Source organism: Canis lupus, chromosome 20, assembly GCF_011100685.1.
Source record: "Canis lupus familiaris isolate Mischka breed German Shepherd chromosome 20, alternate assembly UU_Cfam_GSD_1.0, whole genome shotgun sequence".
NCBI classification, from domain to species: domain Eukaryota; kingdom Metazoa; phylum Chordata; class Mammalia; order Carnivora; family Canidae; genus Canis; species Canis lupus.
The window spans coordinates 16,727,224-16,754,148 of record NC_049241.1 but is presented as its reverse complement, the minus strand read 5'-3'; the positions used below and the strand labels follow the sequence as shown (position 1 = coordinate 16,754,148).

Sequence of the window (26,925 nt, the reverse complement as noted above, 5' to 3'; positions counted from 1 at the left end):
AAAGCATTATTTTATGAACTGTCTTTTGAAAAAGGAGAAATTGAAACAGTAAGAGGTTTGAGTAATCTACCTTGGGAATGGGAGAAGTCACGATAGGAACCCAGGTAGTATATTGTGAGCACGTGCTCTTAACCACTGGAAGGGTCCCTGGAGAAAGAAAGGTTTTAGGATTATGGCTTCTCACACTGTGCAATGCAATGGGTAGGTGGAAATGTCCCGATGATACACAAGCCTGCCAGAAAATCAACATTTCCATCAGCAAGTCTCAGCAGGTATGAAAACAATAGCACCATCTGTGTGAGTTCAGATTCCCAAGGTGTCAGAAGAGATGGCCTTGAACGTTCTTCATTATGAGGCTAGATAGGTATAGTTCTGACTTTGGTCAAGATTGTACATCAGGACATGATGTCATCAAGGCCAGACTGACATTCTGTGGTTGGAGCTGCCTGGGAGGAAAAAAAAAAAAAAATCCCACTAACTCTTTTAAAACATAGTTCAAAGTCAGTTATACCCTTAAACATTTCAGAGAGCATTGGTGCCTAGATTTAAACTGCTGAATTTAATCATTTTGCATTATCCAGCTTTATAACAAAGGTTTATAGGTTTTAACTATTTTAGGGGACAGTCTGGTGACCACAGAAAGAAAATTTCTTTTCAACATGCTATTTGCTTGAGAGGGTTCTAGCCCTCAAGAGGATTATGCTAGGCGCTCATAGACAATAAAATAAAATGAAATAGAGACTCCCAATACTGTTAAGTTATACTCGGTTACTAATAGATGGCTTCATGGTAAAGTGCTGAATTTGGAGTCGCACATTGAATTCTATCACAATGGCTACTAACTGTAAAACAAATGCAGTATGTTTCTTATAATTTCAGACTTCTTGAGCAGCATTCATTGAATTTTCTCAGATTATTTATAACTGGACTCATTGTTTTAAATTTAGAAGTACCCTCCTGAACAAGATATCTGAAAACACTTGAAAATGCAAATAATATCCCTTTATAAAGAGTTTATCTCATGTTTTCTAGATATTCAGATTCACTGATATGTACAGAGTAAGTGCTCGATAACTTGTAACTATGAGGCTTTCTATATCCAACTTTTAAAAAACTGATTTGTGATTTATTTGCTAAGCTGTTGTGTGCTATACTAATAGAATACCTTTGTATTGATGAGTGTGTATCATTGAGGACGCTGAGGAATAAGGCTGAGTTTCTAGGCCTGTTATCTCAAGAAATAACTGTTATTTAAGCTGGAATATCTCTTTATTTCCTTGGACAGTAGAATGAATACAGATATGAAAGGGGAGAATCTTTGCTGATAATTTTTTCAGATCTAAGGATCCTGTGACTTTTTATACATTTATTAGTACACCTGTGGGACACGTTTGAAATAGTGTGGTAGAGTTTGAGATTTACATAGCAGACAAAAAGAAGGTTGCGTAGAAGAGTGTGGCTATTTTATGTATTCATGTATGTATTTACTTGGTTTACTCAGCATTTTATCTTATCTAACTTCTATAGGTAGCATAGTCCCATCTCCTTTGAGAATATTCTCCTGCATTCCACATGATCCTGATAGGGATAGAAAAGCCATTCACTGTAGTGGTAAGAATGCAAGACTCACATCCAGATTTTAATACTTACTATATGACCTGGTGCGTGTTACTTAACTTCACTATGCATCTTTCATCTTAAAAATAGGTTAAATCATATTAGGCCATTGTAAATTAGGACATGTATAGTCTGGGTTCTTTTTAAAAGCAGACCTTAACTAAGGATTGGGATGCAGGGGCACCTGGGTGGCTCAGTGGTTGGGCATCTGCCTTTGACACAGGCCATGATCCCGAGGTCCTGGGATCAAGTTCCCATCAGGCTCTCCGCAGGGAGCCTATGTCTCTGCCTCTTTCTCTGTATCTCTCATGAATAAATACAATCTTTTTTTTTTTTTTTTTTAAGGATCGGGATGCAGTTGGTTTGTTCTGTGAAGTGATCCCAAAGGGTTGGGGCTTAGGAAGAATATAACAGTGGAAAGGTAAAAGCTAATCCAAAGTTATGTTATTTAGCTGGTCGCTACTGTCGGATGGAGCCTCCACCCTGCTGCAAGTCCTTTGAGGCCTGTGCAAACTATCCCATTGAAATGTCTACCACAAGATTGAGGGGGAGAATGTTTCTTTTTTTTTTTTTTTTTAAATTTTTTTTTTTTTAATTTTTATTTATTTGTGACAGTCACAGAGAGAGAGAGAGAATGAGGCAGAGACACAGGCAGAGGGAGAAGCAGGCTCCATGCACCGGGAGCCTGACGTGGGATTCGATCCCGGGTCTCCAGGATCGCGCCCTGGGCCAAAGGCAGGCGCCAAACCGCTGCGCCACCCAGGGATCCCGGGAGAATGTTTCTTAAGATGATAATTCCTCTCTTGGCCAACATTTGTGCTGTGCAGTGTTAACTGTTACACACTTATAGGTTTGCATACATGTATCAGAATAGTTTCATAGGAATCTCTCCCAGCTCTGGCACAGAAGCCCAGGGCAGAAATTGGGAGGTTTGTTGTGACACCTAGGCCAGCTACAACCAACCAGGTGAAGTAGAAATGAGGAGTAGGAGATATGACATTGGGAAGACATTGATACAGAATTCAATGAAAGAATGTGTGCAAAATGTCTAGCCCATTGTCTGGGTCATGGTAAGCACTCAGTACATGTTAACTAACAGAGTTGTATACTTTTCTGGGCAGAGGTCTATAAAAATGTTACAGAAAATCATGTCTGTATATTTCTTTCCCTTCTTTTTTTTTTTTCTTTCCCTTCTTATAACATGTATACTTTGTGTCTTAGAATCATATGGTCAGATCTCCATTGTACCATGTTCTAGGAACAGTCATGACCATCTTCCACCTCCATTTCTTCCCAGGAACAGGAAAGAATTAATTTGTAACTTGACCAATGTCCAAAGAGTCCCCAGACTCGCAAGCATCCAGGAGATGGAAAGGCTAACAAATTCCTGTGGGCTCAAAGATGCCTGAACAGTATATGTAACTAAATAGGATAACTTCACATCCTCAATGCTTGTGCATACAACATACAGAGTGAGCTAAATGAGAGTATCTGTGAGTATGATCTGTTTCTCAAAAAAAGTTTTAGATCTGTTTCAACCCACAAATAAAGCAAGCAGTTTGGGCTGACATTTACACCTACTTATTTTCTTAATTCCCAGTTGCTTCACCTGGAACATTGAACTTTTCCTAATCATTGTGAATAATGAATTAGCAAGCTTAGCTGTAGATCATTCATAGCTTTTTTTTTTTTAATCCATAATTGAGAAAGTGCCTCCTTTTGTCTTTTTTCTTTGATGCTTCTTCATAATATTTAAATTTTTATTTCTTATGCTAAAATATTTAGAAGCACATAGATAGTGTTCATCAAGATATGTATCTATTAGTTAAGACCTTTTCAAATCTATCTTTCTTAGAAAAGATAGGGAGATTGGATATATTATCTGAGGAGGTAGGTAGACATAATGAACATAGTATTTTTTAATTAAAAGTAGAAAGGACTGCTGAGAAATGTAAAAATGCAAATGATCATCAACCTTTTTGCTCACAAAAAACGTTCTTGTGGTCAAATGTCATTTTAAATATTTTAAATTTATTTTGAAAATTTTCAGTTATTTGTGCATTCTTCTAGAATATCTGTTTGGTATATATTACATGTGCTTTGCAATATTATCAAAAGCCAAACTATCAGTACGCTTTTTGACAAGATCCTTTTTGGTTAAATAAGATATTTTGACTCCTGTGCATGACCTTAAAAAGCAGCACACTGGCTCAATTTTTAAAAAATCTCAAATATAATGAGATTGGTACCCAGAAGGAGTGTTGAAGGGCTGGGGAAAGTGATGGGTAAGGGGAAATTAAGCTTGTCAAGTCATTTTATTAAAGAATGTAGTGAGGGAGAGTTAGCTAGAAGGAGTACTTGGACTTGATTAAAATCCCCTGAAGCATCTGTCAAGGTAGTTCAGATGAACACGTTTGTGGTTCTGCATGCTATTTCACAGAAAATGCTAACGATATCAGGTATGTGCCCCATCATGGATTTACCTTGGCTCCAAACAACACATTTAACTACATCTGTGATAATGAATGGTCACAAATCTAGGCATAAATTTAAGACTTGGGAAGTTTGGGTCTGGTGTTAAGAGTGCCTTACTATAAATAAGGACTGGCTGCCCTTGAGCATTTTTAGAGCATGTGTGAATCTGGTGTTAAAACTAGCAAAATTCATTGCCCGTTTTTCCTTTGCTAGTGGAAAAATTTACAGTATCTCTCTTGGGTCTCTTGAGCTATGTGGGGATACACAAATCTCTTTTTTAGTGAGCACCATACACTGACTTTATTAGTCTTATGGGAACCAGAATCAGCTACATTGACTAGGAGATTTGCTCATTTTAGAAAATTACATGGACTTCTGTATTTAGGATACTCTATATTATCTTAATTGTGACTCTTAACATAGTTATTACTTAATGTACAGCTTTTCTTTGCAATTTTTATCACCTTAACTCTGTTGCTTGAGGTTGAAGATTATAGCAATTAGGACAAGATGATTGACCTTCCCCAGGGTCAGCACGGAGAGCTTGTGCCAACCATGGATTCTATGAGGACAATGGTGATCTAGATTATTTAAGGTAGTAATGACAATAACTAATAGAAATTTAGGAAAATGGTTTGTTGCCTGATTTCTCATTTTATGGAAAGTGGCATTTTCCAATGGATTTTATACACCAACATATTCAACTTATAATTATCTATATTCATTGCATGAATGCTCTAGGCAAAAACCTGGAAAAGAAAACAACTAGAGACATTGCCCTAAAGATGCTCATAGCTTCATATGGGCAAGAGGCAGTTTAAAAACAACTCTATACCCCAAATAAATGCATATATATGTTCATATATGAATTAAATATAAATGTTTACATATTAACTAAAATACCCATAACAACACTATCATGAAGTAAAAACCTGGAAATTATCCACATGTCCATCAACAGTAAAGTGATGGACCATCTCATAGTTGCATGATAGGGTATAATACAGCTATGAGAATGAGTAAGTCACAAGTACATGTAGCAACATGGATGAATGCCATAAACCTAATGTTGAAAGAAAATAGACACAAATGAATTTCTATGATATGATTCTATTTATGAAAAATATAGGCAGACATATTTCTGTGCCATTAGAAGTCAGGAGAGTTACTATGAGAGGCATAGTGACTTAGAAGAGGACCAGAAGGGAACCTCTGCAGTGCTGGCATCATTTTTCTTTGAGCTATATGCTGTGTGTTTAGTTTATGAAAATTCGCACACTGCACATGTATGATGTATGCATTTTTTGCATAGATATTCTTTGAGTTTCCAAATGAGGCAGTGTCATTAAGCAGAAGAAGATGATACCTTTTTGGAAGAAGTCTTCTTAAGAGCCTGGGCTATGTCTATCAGTTGTCATTGCCTTAGTTTTCTTCATAAATCGGGAAGGGTTGGAGGTCTAAAGAGAAAACATTCCTGAAAGAAGTAGTACAAACAAAAGCAAAGAAGTGGAAAAATATGAGGCAACAGTTAGATGAATTTTCAAGTGCTTGAGCAAAGTTGGAAAAGTATAAAGGGGAAAGTACTAAGTTAGGTTTGTGCTAGACCATGAAACAAAAATACTATATGCAAACTTATCATTTTTTCTTTAGGTTTTAGGTGTCTTTGGAAATTTTTGAGCTATGGAATGGCCTAAGTTTGCTTTTGAAGTCTGGAAATGGAGCTTTGGAGAGTGGAGGGACCAAAGGGGCAAAGATCTGACCACTCTTGTGGTGTTAAAAGGGAATTTCCTGCAGATCTGCCCTGGACAACTAGCAGCAGTGGGATGGTGACTGGCACATAGTTGGCACTCAGTATTTACTTAGTGAATACCAACAGAAGCAATACATGAAAGAATAGGATTTTGTATTAGACTGTGTCAATTGGCATTCTTGAGGAATGAGTTTGCTTTTCTGGTGGCTCATCTTTCCAAACAATCTGTTTTCTGTTAGGTAATGCCATTTGAAATCAGATCTGTATCATGTGGTAAACTCCCCCACAATCTCAGGTGACATTTAGATTACTGAATCTTAACTGCTTGAGGTCCACAGTGTATATTGAGCACAATAGTGGGCCAGATGTGTTATCTTTTTGTTAATTCTGTCAAAATGCATCTTGAAGTAAAATATAAACTTCCCTCAGGTGGAATATTGTATCTCTTTCTTGTTAATTGTCCTGCATAGAAAAGCAACAGTGAGTAACTCTGGGTTATTTGGTTTGGAATTGTTTACACTGTAATTCTTAAGTCGTTTTTTTTTTTTTTTTTTTTTTCCCTTGAAGGTCACTAATTCCAACATTTTGAGAAAAAACCTCCATGGTGGTAAGTGTTACATTAGTGTTTTCCCTTAGAATTCTAACCACTTATTAGGTTTTGTGTCAATTTTCACGGAAAGGTTTTGTGTCGGTTTGTGTTGAATTACATTGTCAAACTTAGTCTTGATTGTGAATACTGGAAAGAACTTGGGGACATTTGGTGACAATTGATGACGGCCATTTGCATATAAAGAGGGTAGGAGGGATGATACAGCTCCCAAATCCAAGCAGGGATGTGTGGCAGGTGAAACATGGAGACAATTTATCAGAAAAGCTTGTTGGATGAAAAGGGTGTCTGAATCATCTTATTTTTTTCAGCTTAGTGTTAGGTGAAGTGAATCTACTAGACAGTTGTCTTCATTTTCTCTTTTCACTACTTGACACAGTTTAATTGTAGAGTAATGAAACAGACAGCAAGCTGATCCATTGTATATCAGTGAACAATTTTAATTCTTATTTGTCTCTACACCCTTCCTACTTCCTTTCTGCTGTTGCAATTCTACTTTCAGTCCACATTTCAGATTCTCATTGTTATCTTTTTATAAAGATTTATTTATTTATTTAAGAATGAGAGTTTTAGGCTGACTCCACACTGAGTATAGAGCCCTGGCCCTGGGCTTTATCTCAACACCCTAAGATCAGTACCTGAGCTAAAATCAAGAGTCGGACGCTACACCAACTGCACCACCCAGGTGCCCATTAATATTATCTTTAAAATTTTTTAATTTATATTATGTCATATCTCCATTCAAAAAGTTTGATGGGACATTTTGGCTTCTGCATTTTGGATCAACACTCATTGAGACAAAGAGAAAAATCTATTCTTGTAGGTGTGCTCAGAAGTAATATGACCCTAAAACAATTTTAGCATAGTTTTGTTTTGCTTGGCTGATTATATATTGAACTATGCATTCTATGTCAAGGTCTTCAGTGACAGTAATGAGTTAATTAGCTCTGGAACATGTTCTGGAGTTCATTGTAAGTAAATATTGTTCAAATTTCAATTCTGATTTAGGAATATTTATCCGAGGTTGCCAAATGTTTTTCTAAATAGTCCTGTTATTCTTTTTTTTTTAATGTGGCAGAGAAAAAAGAACCTTTGAATTTAAATTTACATATATGAGAGCTGAAAAATGTACTCACTGCCCAAGGAAATATATTCAGAATTTATAAAGGGAACATAGTGATTAGAAGAAATAACGGGTTTAGTGCAGGTTAATTACGAAAGGGATCAGGCAACTTTACCTTCATAAATCATATCCATTTCTCAAATTTGACTATTATGTGCCAACATGCTATACTTTTAACGGAAATTCTTGTAACATTTTAAACTTTTAGCACACATACCTCATACAGTCCATAAACCTGTAAACATGGAACTATTTAATGTTCCATTTAATGTTCCAATAATGTTCCATTATTTAAAATTTTAAAATGACAAACAAATAAATCTGAAATACTGTTTTGCTAGGTTTTTTTGCTAGTTTTTTATTGTCGTATAGAACTGAGACACAACTATAGGAGATGATATATGCCACCTATGAATTGGGATGTGGAATCAAAGATTGTTCTTAGAATTTTCACTAATGTTTCTAATATATGATTTTTTAATAAAAATAGTAGAAACCAAATTCATGTTTTTCATCTTTCAAGGTGAATTTTGCTCTTTCTGTTGACATTGATCTTTTCTTTGCAAAGTGACAGACAAAATCATTTGTAGGTCATGGTTTCTTTCCTAAGATATGATTATAACAAGATAAGCAATGCAAATCCAGTGTTTCTTGTTTTCTTTACCTTTTCAAAAATTTTCTTTTGCTTCCACAGATTCACTTTCTTACACTCCATCTAAAAATATTTTTTGTTTAAGAAGGAAAAAAGTGCCTAGTGGCAATTTGCATAATATGTTAATGCAGATATGCATCTAGACATCTGGATGGCATTTTAATATCTCATTCTCATTCAAGGAACTAGACCTTACACAGATGGTAGAGACAATTTTAAGAGCATTGTTGTAAACAAATAAGGCAGCCAGGAAACCAAACACACTCCAAGTTAGGCTTTGCCGCCAAAGAAGCTTTTTAGCGAGATGTTTTGACTACAAGATTGTACAGCCCTTATCAGTCTCTGACAAAAGGAGAGGTACCAGTAGGCAGTTTTCCTATGCAAAGGAAATAGGAAAAAATCCACATACCAGCATGCATTTTCAGTTTTGAATATTTGAAAGACTAAATGTATTTTTTACACTTGTACAGAATATGAGTGCATATATATATATACATATATATACATATACATATGTTAACATAATACATATATGTACACATATGTAGATTTTAATAAAGTGGGCATATACGATTTAATAAGAAGTCATCTTTTTCTTCCTTCTCTCCCTAGAGAGACTTTCGGTCCAATTTTTGGCTTTTAAAAGGACAGGACTCTGGAATCACACTGCTTATGCTTAAACATTGAGTTTAAATTCACAGTTTACTAGCTTGGTTATTTGAGCAAGTCACTTAGTCTCTTGTTGCATATATTTTGTCATCTGGGATAATAATGGTCCCTGTTTCATAGTGTCAATAAGAGAATTCAATGTATGAAATCATAGCATATGCCCATACATGGCAAGCATTCAATAAATGTTAACAGTTATTATCATTGTTTTAATTAATTATTTTTTAAAAATATTTTATTTATTTATTTGAGAGAGAGAGAGAGAGAGATAGCACATGGGAGGGAGAAGGAGAGAGAATCTGGAGCAGACTTTGAGCTGAACCCAGAGCTCCATGCAGGGCCTGATCCCACAACCTCAAGATCATAACCTGAGCAAAAACCAAGGTCAGACACTTAACTGACTAAGCCACCCAGGTTCCCCTTAATTTTTTAAAATTATACTGTGTTTTTTAATCCTTCTTTTTTCCTTTCCTTCCTTTTCCTTTCCCCTTCCCCTTCCTTTCTCTTTCTCTGTCTTTATTTCTCTTCCTTTCTTTTCTTTTCTTTCCTTCCTTCCTTCCTTTCATTTTTGGCCATCTTTAATACAAAAGCATTTGAATTGTTCTCTTACAAGAATAGGTTTCTGGGTCTCCTGGGGGGTGTGAGAAGACTAGGCTCTGGAATCAGACAGATTGTGTTACACATGAGTCTTTCTCTTACTAAATGGACTGTCCTTAAAACTGTGCAGTAAGTTTCATTATATAATAGGAGGGGATAATTTCTAATTCATGGACTTGTTGCCCATGTGAAAATGTATATAAAGTAAAATGCTTTTAGGGAAATTTATGCAGGTCACACGCTTTGTTACTGAAATTTGCATGGATACTGCTATCTAAGGAAAAGAACACTCAGCCAACATTTCTCCTTACTTTAGTGCTCTGGTAATCACTGATTAATTTGGATTAATTTGAGCCTATTTAGATTTGAGACTGAGTAGTTTGTGAGTCCTAGGTTTAGCTTTTAAAATAATAAAGATTCAGTTGAGGGACTATGTATTTGTCATGTTTGCCCTTGGTTATGACAAAAGAAGTAATAGCTTTTCAGTAGAGAGAATCGGAAAAGGATAGAGATAGAGACATGAAAGCCCATCTAGAAGAGAGAGAAGACACTCAGGGTGAAATTGAGATAAGATAAAATAGAGAGTGTATATGATAGATTTCTTTCACTGGTAACTTAAGTACCCTGATTAAGATAACAATCAATTTGCTTTTCACTATTAGATCATCTCTGGGACTCATGAACTAGTCTATCTTGTCTACAGAACACAAATGAACATTTGCAGATTCCATACTTTAAATACACTATGAGACCACATCTACTATGAACTTTAGACATATATTGACAGCACCACGCAAGGGAGAGAACAGACATGGCAAATTTTTGGTATGTCTGCTGGCACTACCTTATGTTACACCCTTGAAGGACATTACTAATCAATCAAAACTTCTCCCATTGAATACAGATGCAGTCTTAGAATGCTTTTCATTGAATAACTTTGGCAAAACAGGGATCCCTGGGTGGCGCAGCGGTTTGGCGCCTGCCTTTGGCCCAGGGCGCGATCCTGGAGACCCGGGATCGAATCCCACATCAGGCTCCCGGTGCATGGAGCCTGCTTCTCCCTCTGCCTGTGTCTCTGCCTCTCTCTCTCTCTCTGTGACTATCATAAATAAATAAAAATTAAAAATATTAAACTTTGGCAAAACATTCCATTGGGTTACATTTAGAGTGGGAAATGTTATCACAAATAGGTCAAAAAAAATGGTTTAGAACTAATCCCAGGAAAAGCATTCTAAGTGGGAGTTACCTTCCATGTCATATGTGGGGCAAGTTTAGTGTCTTAAAGGAAATCAGAAAGGATAGACGTAAAAGATGAACAATATATTACAGGATTCGTATCTTAAAGAGACAAAATGAATCCTGAGTGATAAAGCAAGTATATCAAAACAAAACAAAACAAAATAGTACTTATACTACTAAGGGCCAAATAAACAGAATGGGTATTAAAATCAATAGGAGGTCATATGCCCTGAGGATTGAGGAGATTGGCCAGTGCTAATAAAAAAGAGGAGATGAGAAGGGCTTGTTTGAACACCAATAATCAAGACAAGTTTTCTGAAATGGACATTCATGTCAGAGAACAATGGGAGGTAGAATTGACAGGGCATGCAGGAAACAAGTTGTGGAAGGCCTTGAATGACACACCAAGAAATGAGTTCATTTGTAGGCAAAGGAGAACATTTGGAGATTTTGAATAGGCGATTGTAAATGTCAGAACTGAGAAGGATCTTAAGAGATCAGTTGGCCTAACCCTCTACATATGAGGGCTTTTACTTATTTGATAATAGCAGCTGATTATTTATTTTCAGAAGATTAGATGCCTTTCTAATATAGCTGATTATATATGTCCAGCTTTAAAAAAAATGGAGGGAATTTTCCACAGTAAAGGGGGAGATAAGATGACTTCGGCCATGCTCTCAAGGACACTGATTAGAGTCCATATGCTTTTCTTAGTTTTTTATAGTCTATTGCATGCACAGCATCAGTTTCCACTTAGAGAAGGGTTTGTTAATTTCAGCACTATTGATATTTTGGACCAGATAATTCATTATTAGGTGGGAGGAATCCAGGGCATTGTATGATGTTTAGCAGCTTCCTGGCCTCTATCACTGGATGCCAGTAGCACCCCATTTTCCTCATTGTGACAACCAGAATTTTCCCCCAGACATTATCAAATGTCTTCTGTGGGTTAAAATCATCCCTGGTTGAGAACCACTAGTTTAGAGGATGGGCTTCTGTTTATAATTTCAAAAGAGGGGGATCCCTGGGTGGCGCAGTGGTTTGGCACCTGCCTTTGGCCCAGGGCGCGAATCCTGGAGACCCGGGATCGAATCCCACATCAGGGCTCCCGGTGCATGGAGCCTGCTTCTCCCTCTGCCTATGTCTCTGCCTCTCTCTCTCTCTCTCTGTGTGTGTGACTATCATAAATAAATAAAAATTAAAAAAAAAGAGAAATAAGTTGCTTAGAGTTCAAAATACAATCTTTACATGTAATCAATCAGGCAGTGATTTTCAGGATACATTAAAGGAAGTAGAGATGGGAGACAATGAGTATGCAGGGATGACCATGTTAATGTAGTCATGAATCGAGGAGATTATTAACTAGAACTGTGAACCTGGGAATAATGGGAATAAGAAATAGAGGTGCTAACAGGAGGAAGGAGTAGCAGCAGCAGTAGTAATAACTATAGAAGCAGCATTTATTGTGCACTCATATTACTCCTCAAAAGAACCCTTTCACACCATTGCTACTATCATTATTCACATTTTACAGATGAGGAAACTGAGGTTTAGTGGCTTCCCAAGGTAGAATCAAGACTCCACCCTGCGCTTGTCTTACTTCAACACTCTATTACGGTCACTCCTCAAACAGTGAGGCTTTGTGTTGCAAATAGTCAATAGGAAAAGGCCCTCAGAATGGTTACACTCTCTGTTAAATTATGCCATTATTACCTGAATCCACTCACTTTATTTAAGTAAGGAAACACAAATGACTCCCCTTAAGAATAGAATAGGCTGGTTCAAGGCTCAGAGCCCCATCTAGAGGAGTTGCATACTGCCACAGCATGCTAATTCATCAAGAGACAGCATCCACAACATATAATGTGCCCACTTTCCATGGGCATATTTTGCATGTCTTTTCATTAAAAATTCATTACAAAGATAAGAGTTTGATTATCATATAACAAATAAAGCCAAATTATGGCATAAAGGAAGTTTAAAAAATGTAGACAGAAGTAGTTATAAGATTTTAGGCATTATAAAATCTATTTCTTACTGTTAGCATTGTAAAAAGTTTTGTGCTATCTTAAAGACTTTTTATAGATACTATTTTATGCCCCTAACTCGGTTTCACAATTTGAATGTGTTCATGAATATAGCAAACTTCCATTTTGCTCTGAAACTAATTAGCTTTTTTGTGGACCCCCCCAAGCTGGTCACATCTTTCCTTTTATTTGGAGATTAACAACAACAACAACAAAAAAACTTTTTGTTTATTTGTCAAACACAGAAACAACTACATTAAGACCATGTGGGAGAAATATAAGGAGAAAAACTCCAGAAACCACCTTTTGGAGCTGGTTGTAAAATATCTGGATGGAATCATAATGATGGAAAAATACAGATGCCTATTTTGAAATCAGCAAATAAATTATGCTTATGATAAAATTCCGATTTTCTCACGTTAGAGTTTTACTATATATGTCCATTGAAGCATGAGTCTAAGAATAGATCAAAAACAGGGTTCAAATATGAACCCTGATTATTCAGTTCTTCTTAGTTTTAGTTTCTCCACTTGTGAAATGGGAATAAATTATAAACCTCACAGACTGTTAAAAGAGAAGTGAGATAATGTATTTAAAATGTTTACACAAGGTCTAGCATAAAGCATATCAAACATGGTCACTTTCCTATAGAAACAGAACCATTTACTAACCTCTGCAGTTGCCATAATGGGAGGGTAGCAGAACTGGACATAAAAGGCTGATGTTATTTCAGTTCAATATTCAATATTTATGGAAATAACCATTATTTCAGCTTTTCTGGGCGTGGCAGTTTTTCTCTCCCAAACACCTTTTTAGGTGGTCTTTATTTAACCACTAATGAGTCAGTAACCTCCCTTCTATTGCAAAATTCAGCCTATGTTATCAGGAAAGGATATATGCTTATGTACATAAGAAGTTTAGGCATGGGACACCTCAATTTGCAATCATAAATGGGCTGAGTGAATGCTATCACATTCTAGCATTGCCATTGAGATCCTGGGTTAACTCTACATTCTAGAGCCTAAATTTGTGTTCTTTGAAACTTCCCTAGGCAAATATATTTCAAATGCACTTTCTATTTTTATTATTAGTCTCCCAAATTTTAATTATGCATAGTATAAATAATAAGAATAACACAGCATGAGACAAAGTGCAGTATTTATGCATATTCCTTGTGAAAAACCAAACTGAAAGGTTATGAATAGAGTTGACACCCATTTAAAAAATTGAATCTGTCTGGTTTAGTTAAAGCTATTACTGAGGGAAGAAATCATGCTCACTTATATTTCTGGTATGTTTTGTTTCTAATAGGAAAAAACACATACACCAAAAACATGCTACATTTGTCATTCTCTTTCTGTGTAGATGAGGCTAGCATGCCTCTCTATTTTTAAAATTTTTTTTTTTTTGAAAATGCCAGTGAACACTTTGCAGAAGTGTACGCTGTATTAGCAATTAGATTTCGTCAAATGGCAGGTGGTTATGAATTTTGTTTCCAAAAAGGAGACCTGAGGGATACTCCATATTAAAGGCTTTATTCCCTTTTGGTAGAAACATGCAAATCATTTGCTTTTGCTAAAAAACATCTATGAAACATTTCTTCACTTATTATTTCCCTTGGGAGCAACAGTTCCCTATTATTCATAATTGTAAATGCGATTGACATTTTGAAGTTTATGTTCATGGGGATAAGATATTTTTGGGCATTTTTGGGATATGAAGCCCAGGAAAATCTAGTTTTTCTTTGTAATCCATATGTATCTACCATATGTTAATTGGGCTAACTTAGATGACCATTTCAGATTGGCTTTATTATTCATGTTTCTAGGGAACAAAGAAGGTTGGAAAGTGAGTTTAACAAGCAGAACAATGGACTCTTCATTGAAATTATGGAGAATAAAGACATATGCATGAAGCAACAATTTGTGAAGTAAAGTGTCATTAAATGGAATCTGTTGCCATTGTAAAGTAAAAAATGTTTGAAACAAGGATGGTCTGTACTTTCAGTTAAAATGGCAATAAAAAGACGACATGAAAGCAGGACACTCCAGGCTAGGCTAGCTGCTTCTGTGATGTCCCAATCTTTATTTATCTGCTGGAGAGTCAGTCAGTGATAGCACTGATATACCACACCTGAAACACTGGAAGAGCACCTTTGAATCTACTCCAGTCTATCATGTGATGCAAGTACCAGGACATCTGGTCTTCCTAGTAAAGCTCCATAAAAATCTCACCAGGGAAAAAGGAATCCTCTATATGTGGAGTAGAGATGTGAATCAGACAACTGCTAAACTGCATGACTTATCTGCCTCTAAATAATTGGTTAACTTAGGCCACCTGTATTTATAAGCCCGGAGGTGTTCCGTGCCACTACACATTCTCCACTACTAACAACTGCCTGGAGTTGCCAAAAGAGTAATTGCACCATGGTGAGACACTGCTGTTTGAGCTCTGCCAAAGTAAGGGATAAAAAATGAAGAATATCAATGAAAAGTAAGTGAGGACTGCATTATAATATAAATTCTATCTCGGAGTTTGTTCTGACCAGCAGAATTGGCATATAACAGATGATGGGCTGACGCTACTTTCAATGCTTACTTCCCCAACCTCATTTTTTCTCAGACCCCAAAACACAAACCCCCCGGCAAATAGACACACAGCTGTATGTGCTTGGCAACTAGCTACCCATTTCATTGTTCAGTGCTTCTGGAAGGGCATCGGATGCAGTTCTAGCCTGGAAGCATTCGGAAAACTAATCCTGTTCCTGATATCTTTGTTTCTTCCTGATTGACAGTTAAAGGTGACTTTCCCTCATACAGTCCTGCCTGCCGTTAGCAATTTTCCAAAATTAAATACCATATTTTTGTATTTGATAGGCACAGCTGTGTCTTACCAAGGGCAAACCCACCTGCACAGCACTCTGTGTTCATTTATATACTGAGAACTTTATTTAGAACCCAGTTTTAGTATGGAAAAAAAAGTCAAATTGTGAGAACCAATTTTGAGAGCAGTGAATTCTTGAATTCCACATTGAGTTGTGAAAAGGGCAAATTCATTTGCTTCTAATAGAAGTAATATAGGCCTAGTCAAAATCTTTGCAGTGAGGCAAATGGGATGGCCATCTACCTGCGTGAACTATGTATGTATTAGTTTCTGCATCTAGTTTTAAAAACTCCACAGTGTTCTACACTTGATAAATACAAGTGGAAAGTAGCAAGTTTAAGTTTAGAGATTGGTGTGAAAGTATTACCTCTGGTGTTTGGCCAGATGTCTCCATTTCTAAAAGTCTCCATTATATTGACTGCCAGTTGTACTGTCTGAGTAGTTGAATGTTCATAGTCATTTGGGGCTCAAAGAATTCTCTAATTTGGGATTCAGGGAGGTGGACTATATGAACCATTCCAATTAAAATAGCATCTCTCCAGGCAAAATTAATTTGATACTTGAGGTAACATTGGTTAACTCTTGATATTTATGAGAATCTGCCATTTTCCAAAGTGTCACTCAAGGGGCATTTCCTAGTCTCAAGGTGTTTTTTTAAGAACAGAGATTCTGTAATAATTACATCTGAGTCATAATTCATATTAGCATTTCAAGGCTGTGAGAAATCCTGCAGTATGGAAAATTGTTTCTCAAAGTTCATTGACCTTATGCATTAGCTATCATCTTTCCTTTGCCCCTCCAGGTTTATTTTTCCACCTCTGTATTCATGGAGCTACCCTGGATGGGTTATAACATTGGGTTTCCCTTCTACTGACTTGTAGTATTGTAGTAGTGCTGAGCACCCTCTGGAGAAAGGAGGGAGGGAGAAGGGTTTGAGGGAAGTGAAGTCAAGATTATTTCTCTGGCTTCCTTCTTACATCCTGTATCCTTCCATCAAAGATCATACTTCCTGCCACGTGGGCCTCTCCACAGAGCTGTCCCTCCAGGTTCTGTAAACTCTTTTCTCCCTGCACCCTTTCATTCATATCCTGGTAACACACTGCCTTTTGGGTACTGGCACCCCTTCTGATTTTGCTACAAGTTGCCCACACCTTTAAAAGAGTTTCTGCTTTTAGACTCTTCTTAGATGACTAATTTTGAGTATGTCTTCTGAGTGATACGCATTATATTCTCTTTACCTCTTTACCTTGCTGCTTCATGCATGATATTTTGATGGAAATAAAAATTGCAACATTTAAAGTGAGGAAAATTATTGTGGTGTCAAAGTATCTAGAACATTATCGATTAATATATAGCTAACAATAATTAGATACTCTCCCTGTGTAGACATATTCTCTGGCAGTAAAATCAGATACTTCTTAATTTTATCTGCATTTATTTCACCATTGTCACCTTTCCTTTTGCTCTTTTAATTTTTTTATTTGAATATAGTTGGCACACAGCACTGTTGTTCTTAATGGATTTTATTGGTATCCAAGAGTGATAACAATTTAGATAGTCAAACATCAGTAAGCCATGCCATTTATCTATTTAGTCAATAAATATTTATTAAGCTTATATTTTTGTGTGTCTAGCATTGTATTAGGTGCTTGAAAAACAAAATGCAGAGAAAAATTAACATGATCGTGGCTCATCCCAAAACAATCTGTATTCCCACCACCACAGTAATAATAGCATACCAATATCAATACTGAACTTACTAATAGTTAACATTTACATAGCTCTAAATGCAATGTAGCATTTATGTAGTATGTTTTTCCTGTATTAACTCATTTAGTTTTTCCAGCAACCCTATTTTAAAAAGTATTAATATTATCCCTATTTTACAATAAAGAAAATTGTGGCAAAGGCAGATTAAATGACTCTGTTTAAGTTTACACTGCAAATTAATGCTGACAGAGCTGGATTTTGAGTCCATGCAGTCTGAGTGCAGGGGAGGCATAGCTGATGAATGAAGAGAGGGCAATAGGAGGCCTTAACTAAATTGAGATCCAAAGGATGAAAAGATGAAGGGAAAAGAGTGTTCCAAAACAGAAGAACTTGTGCACATGCCCTTAAAAACCTAAAAATAGAACTACTGTATGACTTAGCAAACCTACTTGTGGATACTGATATAAAAGAATTGAGGTTAGGATCTTGAAAAGATATTAGTATTCCCATGTTCTTTGCAGCACTATTCACAATAGCCAAGATGTGGGAACAACAAAATGTTCCAGATCAATGCATAAAGAAAATTAGACATATACATACAACGGAATACAATTCTGCAATATGTGACAACATGAATGAGACTGGAGGATGTTATGTTAATGAATGTGAAATAAGCCATTTCAGAAAGCCAAATACTGCATGATTCCACTTGTATGAGGTATCTGAAATCATCACATTCATTGAATCAAAGAGCAGAATGGTGGTTACCAAGGACTGGGGGGAGAGAGAATGAGGAGTTACTAATCAACAGACAAAGTTTTATTCAAGCAATATAAATACGCTCTATAAATCCACTGTATGACACAGTACCTATGGTCAACAGTAATGTACATTTTTAAAAATTTAAGAGGTTAGAGCCCATGTTCAGTGTTCTTGCTACAATAAAACACAGTTTAAAAAATTGGCACAGCACTGTATCATCCAGAGAAGAAGCTACACAGTGAGGACAGTCAAAATGGAATTGTTAGGTAGTTGTCTATACAAAGATGTCAGTCATTGACTTACTGGCCCTATATGTAGCAGTGGCCATAATATGTGTTGGGAAATGATCACAGACCCTCAATTTAAAACCTTGGTTGTCAACCTTCTTGTATAATCAATACAGTTTAAAAAAACTGGATAATTTGATGGCACTCTTGAAGGAAGAACTAAAGTAAAAATAAATTAAGTTTCTGAATATTTAAAAACTACTTTGGCAATTATTGAAAAATTTGTTTGTGATTTTTGAAGAGCTAAAGAACTCTTTACTGTCCTGACCATATTTTCTTGAACAAGTCGTGATGCAAATTTCTTACAGTGTCTAGCATACAAGATATCTTTCTTTAACACTAGTGTGCCTTTATATTAAGCCTTATCGCTTCCTTGCAGCAACTTACTCCCAGCCCGGCTGAATGAGCAATGCTCTACCAGAGAGCACACTGTAAGAGTGTGTTGTCTCAAACGTAGCAAAAATTGGTTTTCATATGGTGTCAGGTAGAAAGCACTTTTGAAAACTGTTTCTTGCTTTCCTGACAATACTGAAAAGCAGAGTAAACTAAGTGTTCCACACTTCCAGGTTCAGAAAAATGCCCACTGTTGTGCCAGTCAGCGACTGCAGAGCTTGCTAGGAAAAGGTACTGAAAAAGTATCACTTCTGGAAGCCCAAGTCTCTGGGCATTTAGAGGTAGAGGAAAGGCCGAGAATTCCATAATCTTACCTCTGTCCATGCTAAGGGGACAGAAAAGGATTCGAACTGTCTCCTACCCCTCCCTTTCACATATGGCTACAGAACATGAAAAAAGGTGTAAGGAAAGAGGCTAAAGTGTCAGAGGAAATCCCAAAGCAGCCTGTGTTCCCTCAGGTTGCCATGGCAAAGACACTAGAGTTTTCTCAAGAGTGAACCTTATTCTACAGAAGTTAGCTGGGACTTAACCATCTTCTTAGTACTCGTCAAGGACTCTGATAAAGGGGAGCCTAGCAACAAGAGTATGGAAGGTAGATCGCTTTGGGGGCCAGGAGTTTGGGACAGAGTGGTATTGGGGACTTTGAGACAAAAGTGTGAAATTTTAGTAATTGGATTGCATCACAGAAACAATCACGCCAGGCTGGATTTTCCACCAAAATCGAATGAAAAGAAAATTATGAGTGCTCTAGGCAGATGGAGATAGAGGACTGCTCTAGACCTAGAATGCTATATTCATATTTACCCTAATAGCAAGATACATGTTGTTTGCACATATCTGTGTTGATATTTCTTTTTTTTTAATGATTTTATTTATTTATTCATGAAAGACACACACACACACACACAGAGAGAGAGAGAGAGAGAGAGAGAGAGAGAAGCAGGCTTCATGCAGGGAGCTTGATGTGGGATTCAATCCCAGGACTCAAAGGATCATGCCCTGGGCCAAAGGCAGACGCTAAACCGCTGAGCCACCCAGGGATCCCCTGTGCTGATATTTCTACCTGAACATTGGCTACCTTATCTAAGGTCAAAATTTGGGAGCCCATTTGTAAAATGACTTAGTGTAATGTACTGTTGATGATCATTTAAGAGCTGCTGGTCTATGGTCTTCTGGGAGGAAAAAAGAATATTGCTTATCTGTGTAAAACTCAATGTAAGAAATTTCCCTCAGACATGAATACTAAAACAACTGCCCTCCACCCTAAGAAACAGGGTGCTGAGCTGCTAGGAAGTTTCAGTCTTGGCTTGCTTTATACTGGCTCACAGCTACTGTTATACTTAGCATAGTTGCCTTTTTAAAATTGCGACAACTTTTTCATATTTTGTGGGTTTTTTTTATCTCGATTTTGTGTTCTCTTTCTCCCTATCAATTTTATCAGACCAAAATCTTTTTTTAGAAGTGTTGATGTTAGGGGGCCTGGGAGGCTGAGTCGGTTAAGTGACTGCCTTCGGCTCAGGTCATGATTCCAGAGTCTTGGAATCGAGCCTGGCATTGGGCTCTCTCCTCAGGGGGGAGTCTGCTTCTCCCTCTCTCTCTGACAGCTGCTTTGCCTACTTGTGCTCTCTCTATCTCTGTCAAATAAATAAATAAAATCTTAAGAAAAAAGAAGTGTTGATATCTAAATAAAATTAATTATGTTTGTTAGATATATTGCATTTTTTCTTGATTTGTTCATTTCTTCTATGATACATGCAATTTGGAAATAGATCTATGTAGGTAAAAGTTACACATTTATAGATATTGATTATGCAGTTATATAGTATATATATACATATATGAAACTTTAATCATATATATGATTATATACACACACGGGACTTTTAGTAAATTCTTTTTAAACTTTTATTTTTAAATGTGAGTGAAAAGAGCTGGTGTGATGGTATCTGAATCTGTTGTCCCAATTATAATCTCACAACTTTGAGCTCCCAACATAGTTGGAAATACCATTTATCTGCAGAATTCTTCTGCTGGTGTTTTGCTCCTAGGGAAGCAGAGAAAATAAAGAGCTGACTGCCTTTAATGTTTCAGCTTTTTACGTCCATCATAGTGTTCTGCTTTTAGCAAACACCCCCACACATTAAAAGTTTGCTTCATATTTAACCTTAGGAATTTCCTTCGGTAAGCTGGTCCTAAAAACTTGCCCCAGCATTATACAAATGCTGTTGAAACATCTATTTGTGCTTTTCTTTTCTCTCTTTTTTTCTATTTCAACTGAAAGTATACTTACCCTAAAGTGCACATTTGCAATAGGCATATATTACTAATGGCAGAAATAAATTTCAATGCAAATTCATATTGTTCTTGTACATAGTGAAGTAACAGCTTTTTGGAAATCATGTGCACAGGCTCTCCAGGACATCTCTGATCTATTATTGATTTCATGCATTGTGAGACTTTTATTTTTGTGTCCCCCACCCCTTGCTTTTAGGTGAAATTTTTTAGCCTCTTAGTATTATCCTTGCTCTTTGGATCGCCCAGGAATTTGTCTAAGACCTCTCCAGAGAAGATGACATACTAATATGTGACTGTGTAATTGAATTTTTGACATATGCAAAAATAGTTGTAAAGTCGGTAAGAGAGAAAGTACTGTAAATAGATATTTAAAAGAAGGGAACAGATGGCCTCTTTGTGAAGATGTTCAGATAAAGCCGAAAAATCACAAACAGATGGTTTATATGTATGGGGTAGGTTGATGAGGGAACCTGAAGCTCGTGGGGCGGAATGGACAGAGCTCCAACATTTCCTAAAAAACTGGAGTTTGGATTGTCAGATGAAAGCGTTATAGACCACATGAAAACACAGGCAAGCTATTAAAAATGTGGCACACTCCATTTCATCTTCCTGGAAACCTCCATTTGCATTTCCTTGTTCCAACAGTAAATATATACCTAACACTAAACTGTTGAGGAGGAACATTTTAAATGTGAGGATGATAGGGCAGATAAAATACAAATATTGCAAAGTGTACACAACTAAATTAATGCTGACTTAAGTTTAATTCCTTTTCAATATTGGCTTAGCCTTGTTTATTTACTTTATAAATAAAATCTTAAGAACATTCAAAATATAGCAGCTCATTTTCACACATATACCTATTTCTAGTTGTGGAGAATATATAGAGTTTTTAAGAGAATAAATAGTCCATGAGCTCTCAGGCAGCACTTTCCATGTGAGATGGTTCTTACAACAAAAAGGCAGACAAACTTGTGTTTTTGTTTTGTTTCATTTTTTTAAAATAATTACACAAGCAATCCTTGAATAATATAGCTGAAAAAATGTAGAATTGTGTAGATTTAAAAGTAATCCCTCACCCCCCATAGTTCTCTTCGTCTGATTTTAAATCTGTACTGATCTTTAGTAGTAACCACTGTTACCATTTTAATACCTATTTTCTTCTATCATTTTATAAGAATTTGAATGTGTGTGTATATATATATGTGTGTGTGTGTTCAAATTCACATATATGGATTTTATTTAAACCTTTATTCAATCATTTCTGTTCATAGGCTCCCCCTCCCCTACTCCCCCCCCGTTAATAACGTCTTAGATTTTTACACAGAAATCCAACTCATTTTGATGAAGGATCACATACTATTGCATAGAATCAAAATACCACCATCTATTTGAGGAGTATTTGGCATATTTCTGTTTTAAGCAGTCTACTACCAATATGCTTCATTGAACAAATATGAACAGATGTATTTATAATCATGTGTGGAAAAATGAAAGAATTGTTAGGTGAATACCAAAATCCAGAACCATTAAAATTTTTTTGAGAGATGGTACCAAATTGCATTTAACAAATTACATTTCCCTCAAGATTTTGTGAGGGTACCATAACTCAATTCCTTATCAAAAGCAATTGAGATAGTGATTCTAACTTAGTTTTACAAGTATTAGTTTGTAAAATACCTATAGAATTATTGTTTAACACCTAACTATAATTTGAGCTGTTAGAAAAATTTTCTCCTCACATCTGAGCTGAAATTTCCCTTTAACACTGATCCGTCCATCCTGGTTCTACTGTTAGGAATCACAGAGAAAATGTTTCTGATCTATTATAGTAACATATTCACATCTTAGAGACAATCATGATGTCTCTCTGAAATGTTGTCTTCTGTCAACTAAGTGTCTGTACCTAGTTCCTTAAATCATTTCTAATTAGATTCGTTTTTGATCATTTCACTCACTCTCCTCTGTATGTATTCTGATATAACATACGAAAATAATATTCAGAAACAAAGACTAGTCACATGGGAAAAAACAAGTAGTTTACAGAGTCCTACATGAAGAACAGCTTTGATATTACCTGTGTTTTATAGCCTTATACTTACTCATAAAAGGAATTTGAATAATATGGAACAAATTTTATGGAGTCGCATTTCTTTTTTTCTTGAGAACTGATCTATATATTCATGCATGTTCCTTGTACAATTTGGGCAAGAAGATTGATAGGGCTATGCTCTATCTACTCCTCCAATATATCCCCCTGGAAACTTGCTCTATTAGTTATACATGTTGATTAAGATCACCAAGTTTTATTCCAATTCTACTTTACTTGACCTTTGCAGATACTTTCTTTCTTCCTATCCGTCCTTTTTGGCTTCTTCCAGGCTTCTGCTATTTCATTCTCATTTTTTTTTTCTATTAAGCTCCGTACTCTTCATGGTCTTTATCATGACAATCCACTATAATTAATTTCTCTGGGTTCTAAAAGAGAGCATATTTATCTTGTTTCATTTAGGTGTGCTTTGTCCCTGAGTAACACAACCTTTGAAAAGATATATTGGCTGATTTATTTGAAAATGATATTCATAACTCTTTGCAGCAAATATGCCTGATTCTAATTTTTAAAACGCTCTTATTTCAGAAGATTCCAATTATATTTTAAAACAAATTTAGGCTCAACAGACATTTTAAGGAGCATCTGTTTTGAGTCAGACATACTACTAGGAACCTTTACTATGATTGTTTTGTTAGCAAAACTTATTAAGTACATGGAAGTGAAACTTTGAAATGTGAGCCACTTTTTATATCAGAGGAAGAAGAAACAACTCCTATTTTAGGTCTAAATCTATAAAAAAGAATACCAGTATTTTATGTGTGCGTGTTTTCCAATTTCAAACCACTGAGATATATTAGCTCAAGTGATACCACAATATGGTGGAATATAATAGTTTCATTTTTAAAGAAGAGAAAATTGAGTTTGTTACAAATGCTGATGTTCTTACCACTATTCCACAGTTACCTTGGCTAGGTCTGTAGTGTTTTTCTTTCTCTCTGGCTTCCAACAGGGTGCCAAATTATTTCTTAGTTTTAATTGCCTTACTCCAGGAGTCTCCATAATCAAAACAGGCAGCAATTCTTTCTTAGTTATTGGTCTGCATAGTAGGTTCATATTATTTTTAAAATGAATATATTTTACTCAGGTTTCCAACTATTTTGTGTTTGTGTGTGTGTATGTGTGTGTGTGTGTTTTCCAGTGAGTGAGGAAAGAAGGCATGCATGCCATTTTTGCTCAACATAATCCTATATTTCCATGAAGTCGGCTTATTTTCACTGTTTACTTTGTTTACCATACATTCTATAAGTCTTTATTAAATGAATGAATATAGGAACTCTGTGGTATTTAAGTCACTGTGAACATGGTCCCTAATTGGCCTATGTGTCTATTTGCAGCATCTCTATCTCCAGTATTTTGATAGCACTTACATAAATATTCACTTCACCGTAGCAACTTACTTTTTTTTTTGCAACTTACTTTTTGAATAAATATTGTGATTTAAAACTTTGTACATTGGGAAAAATGAATATACTTAAATAGCAACCATTTTATTTCTTCTGATATATCTTTGTCTATGTTGATATAGACCATATACGTATAAATTCTAATAGCGACATACTTTTACACTCCTCTGGGAAACTATCTTTTGCTTGAAACTTTTGCACTTGTTGAAATTCATAGTTGATTGAACTAAGTTTTGCATTTCCATTATAAAGAGTGATACATAACTTTTCCTCTTTACATACTTGTAGTTCCATAGGTGTACAGTTGTTATTCATATAACAGCAAACTTGTCTGTGACTAAAGTATGTTTTTTACAAATTTTCAACAGTGATACTCTCATTCAAGCTTTTAGGACAAGATAGTTTGTATCCTTAATACCTTACCACTCCCCCTTATACTTGTAATTTTTTAAATGCTTTCAAAAACTGGAAACTTTGTGAAAAGGTCTAAAGGCACTTGTTGATTTTTTTTTTTTCTGATACCACTTGTGAATGGTGCTGTGGCCATTTTCAAACAGCTGAGCCTCCCACTCATTTAGCATATTTGTTGTCATTTTTTCCCTTAATTATAGTTTCTACATTGAGAGAAGTTTTTTTTCTTCTGATACCTTCATTAACCCCAAGTTGAGTCATTCTTTTTTTTTTTTTTAAGGTCTATCAGTTTATTTTGCATGAATTAGATACATAGTTAATTTAGCCATTTCCCAATTTGCTCTCCTAATACACAATATTCATAGTAGAGTATTTTTTCTGCTGATCTTATTAACCATATATTATTAGGTAATCGAGTCTTCTTGAAGTATATAATATAAACAATAAGATCAATATAAGACTATATTTATATACTTATATATACATATATATGAGATCAATATAAGACTATAGTCATGTATATATGTAAGATCAATATAAGACTATATAAATATATAAAATCATTTTCTTACATTGAAAAAATGCTGTGGTAGCAACAGCTTTTGAGGTGTGATTTTGCTAAATTTGTGGTCTTAAATGATTCTTCTAATCATGAAAAGAACATGTGAGTGGAAATGCAAACGTCATCTATTCTTTTAATAGAGTTCCCAGTCTTCTATAACTTTGGGAAAACTCTCCATTAATTATTGGCTTTCTAATTCCCCTTCAAAGTAACAATATAGTAGGCTATTATAATTTTCTCCCTAAGATTGGTTCATATCACCTCCTAAACCAAAATGGATTTTGAGATTTTGTCTTCCTTTCCGTGTGAACTGGTCTAAGAGAAATAATTGCCAACAGTATCGCTAAAAAAGCTATGACAGTGATTTTAAGCAAAATATCCCACTTACTACAACGGGTCTTTGCTCTTGGTGACACCAAATGTTCATTTGGAGTAATGTTTCTCCCCACTCAGCCAAATATTTTGGTATCCTCTATAGATACCTCAATTTCAATATGGCCAAAAAAGTCTCTCCAAATCTCTCTCTTTCCCAAACTGTTTTCCCTCCATTATTTTTAATTTTGTTACTATATCTGTATCCACTATTTCCAGCTTAAAACGAGTTACCATTGACTGTTTCTGTTACTCATTCCCACAAATCTTTTTGAGTCTACTTTCAAATACTTCTCAAATCTTATCTCTTCTCTCTTTGCCCTTTTTTTTTTTAAGATTTTATTTATTTATTCATGAGAGACAGAGAGACTGAGAGAGGCAGAGACACAGGCAGAGGGAGAAGCAGGCTCCATGCAGGGAGCACCACGTGGGACTCGATCCCGGGTCTCCAGGATCACGCCCTGGGCTGAAGGTGGCGCTAAACCGCTGAGCCACCCGGGCTGCCCTCTCTTTGCCCTTAGTAAATGCTTTCTTTTCGGTAACTTTTATCTTTTACCTGGACTATATCTGATCATCCTGACTTATCTCCCCATCCTCTGTTCTTCCTTAACCTTACATCCCTGGATATTTCATTCTATTATCTACATAGTTCCCCAAGTTACTTTTCCTTTATATTGTGACATCACATTAAAGGCTTCCAATGCAAGCTCACTAGCTATTAGGGAAATGCAAATTAAACCCACAATAACATACTGCTACACATTTATTAGAATGGAAAGACATACTGGCAATACCAAGTGCTGGCAAGGATGTGAAACAGTGGAATCTCCTCTGTGTTGCTGGTGGGAATGTAAGCTGACACATCCATTCTGAAAAATAGTTTGGCAGTCTTCTACAAAGTTAATAATACATTGACCAATGACAAGCAGTTATACCCTTGGGTATTTATCTAAAGAAATAAAACTTACATTCACTGCA

General features: G+C 35.9%; 1 long non-coding RNA gene across 2 annotated transcripts; it reads right to left on the bottom strand.

The window, feature by feature from the left end:
* LOC111091431 lies at positions 1-26,582 on the bottom strand. Of its 2 annotated transcripts, XR_005374412.1 has the most exons (5): positions 26,504-26,582; positions 25,586-25,658; positions 23,418-23,564; positions 5,459-5,566; positions 1-446 (listed from the first exon to the last, which is right to left on the bottom strand). It is a non-coding gene; the product is annotated as an uncharacterized LOC111091431 (long non-coding RNA). The 2 variants fall into 2 exon arrangements; XR_005374413.1 differs by lacking the exons at positions 1-446; positions 5,459-5,566 and adding an exon at positions 20,709-20,835 and having other exon boundaries at positions 23,189-23,564.
* Positions 26,583-26,925: the final 343 nt, after the last annotated feature.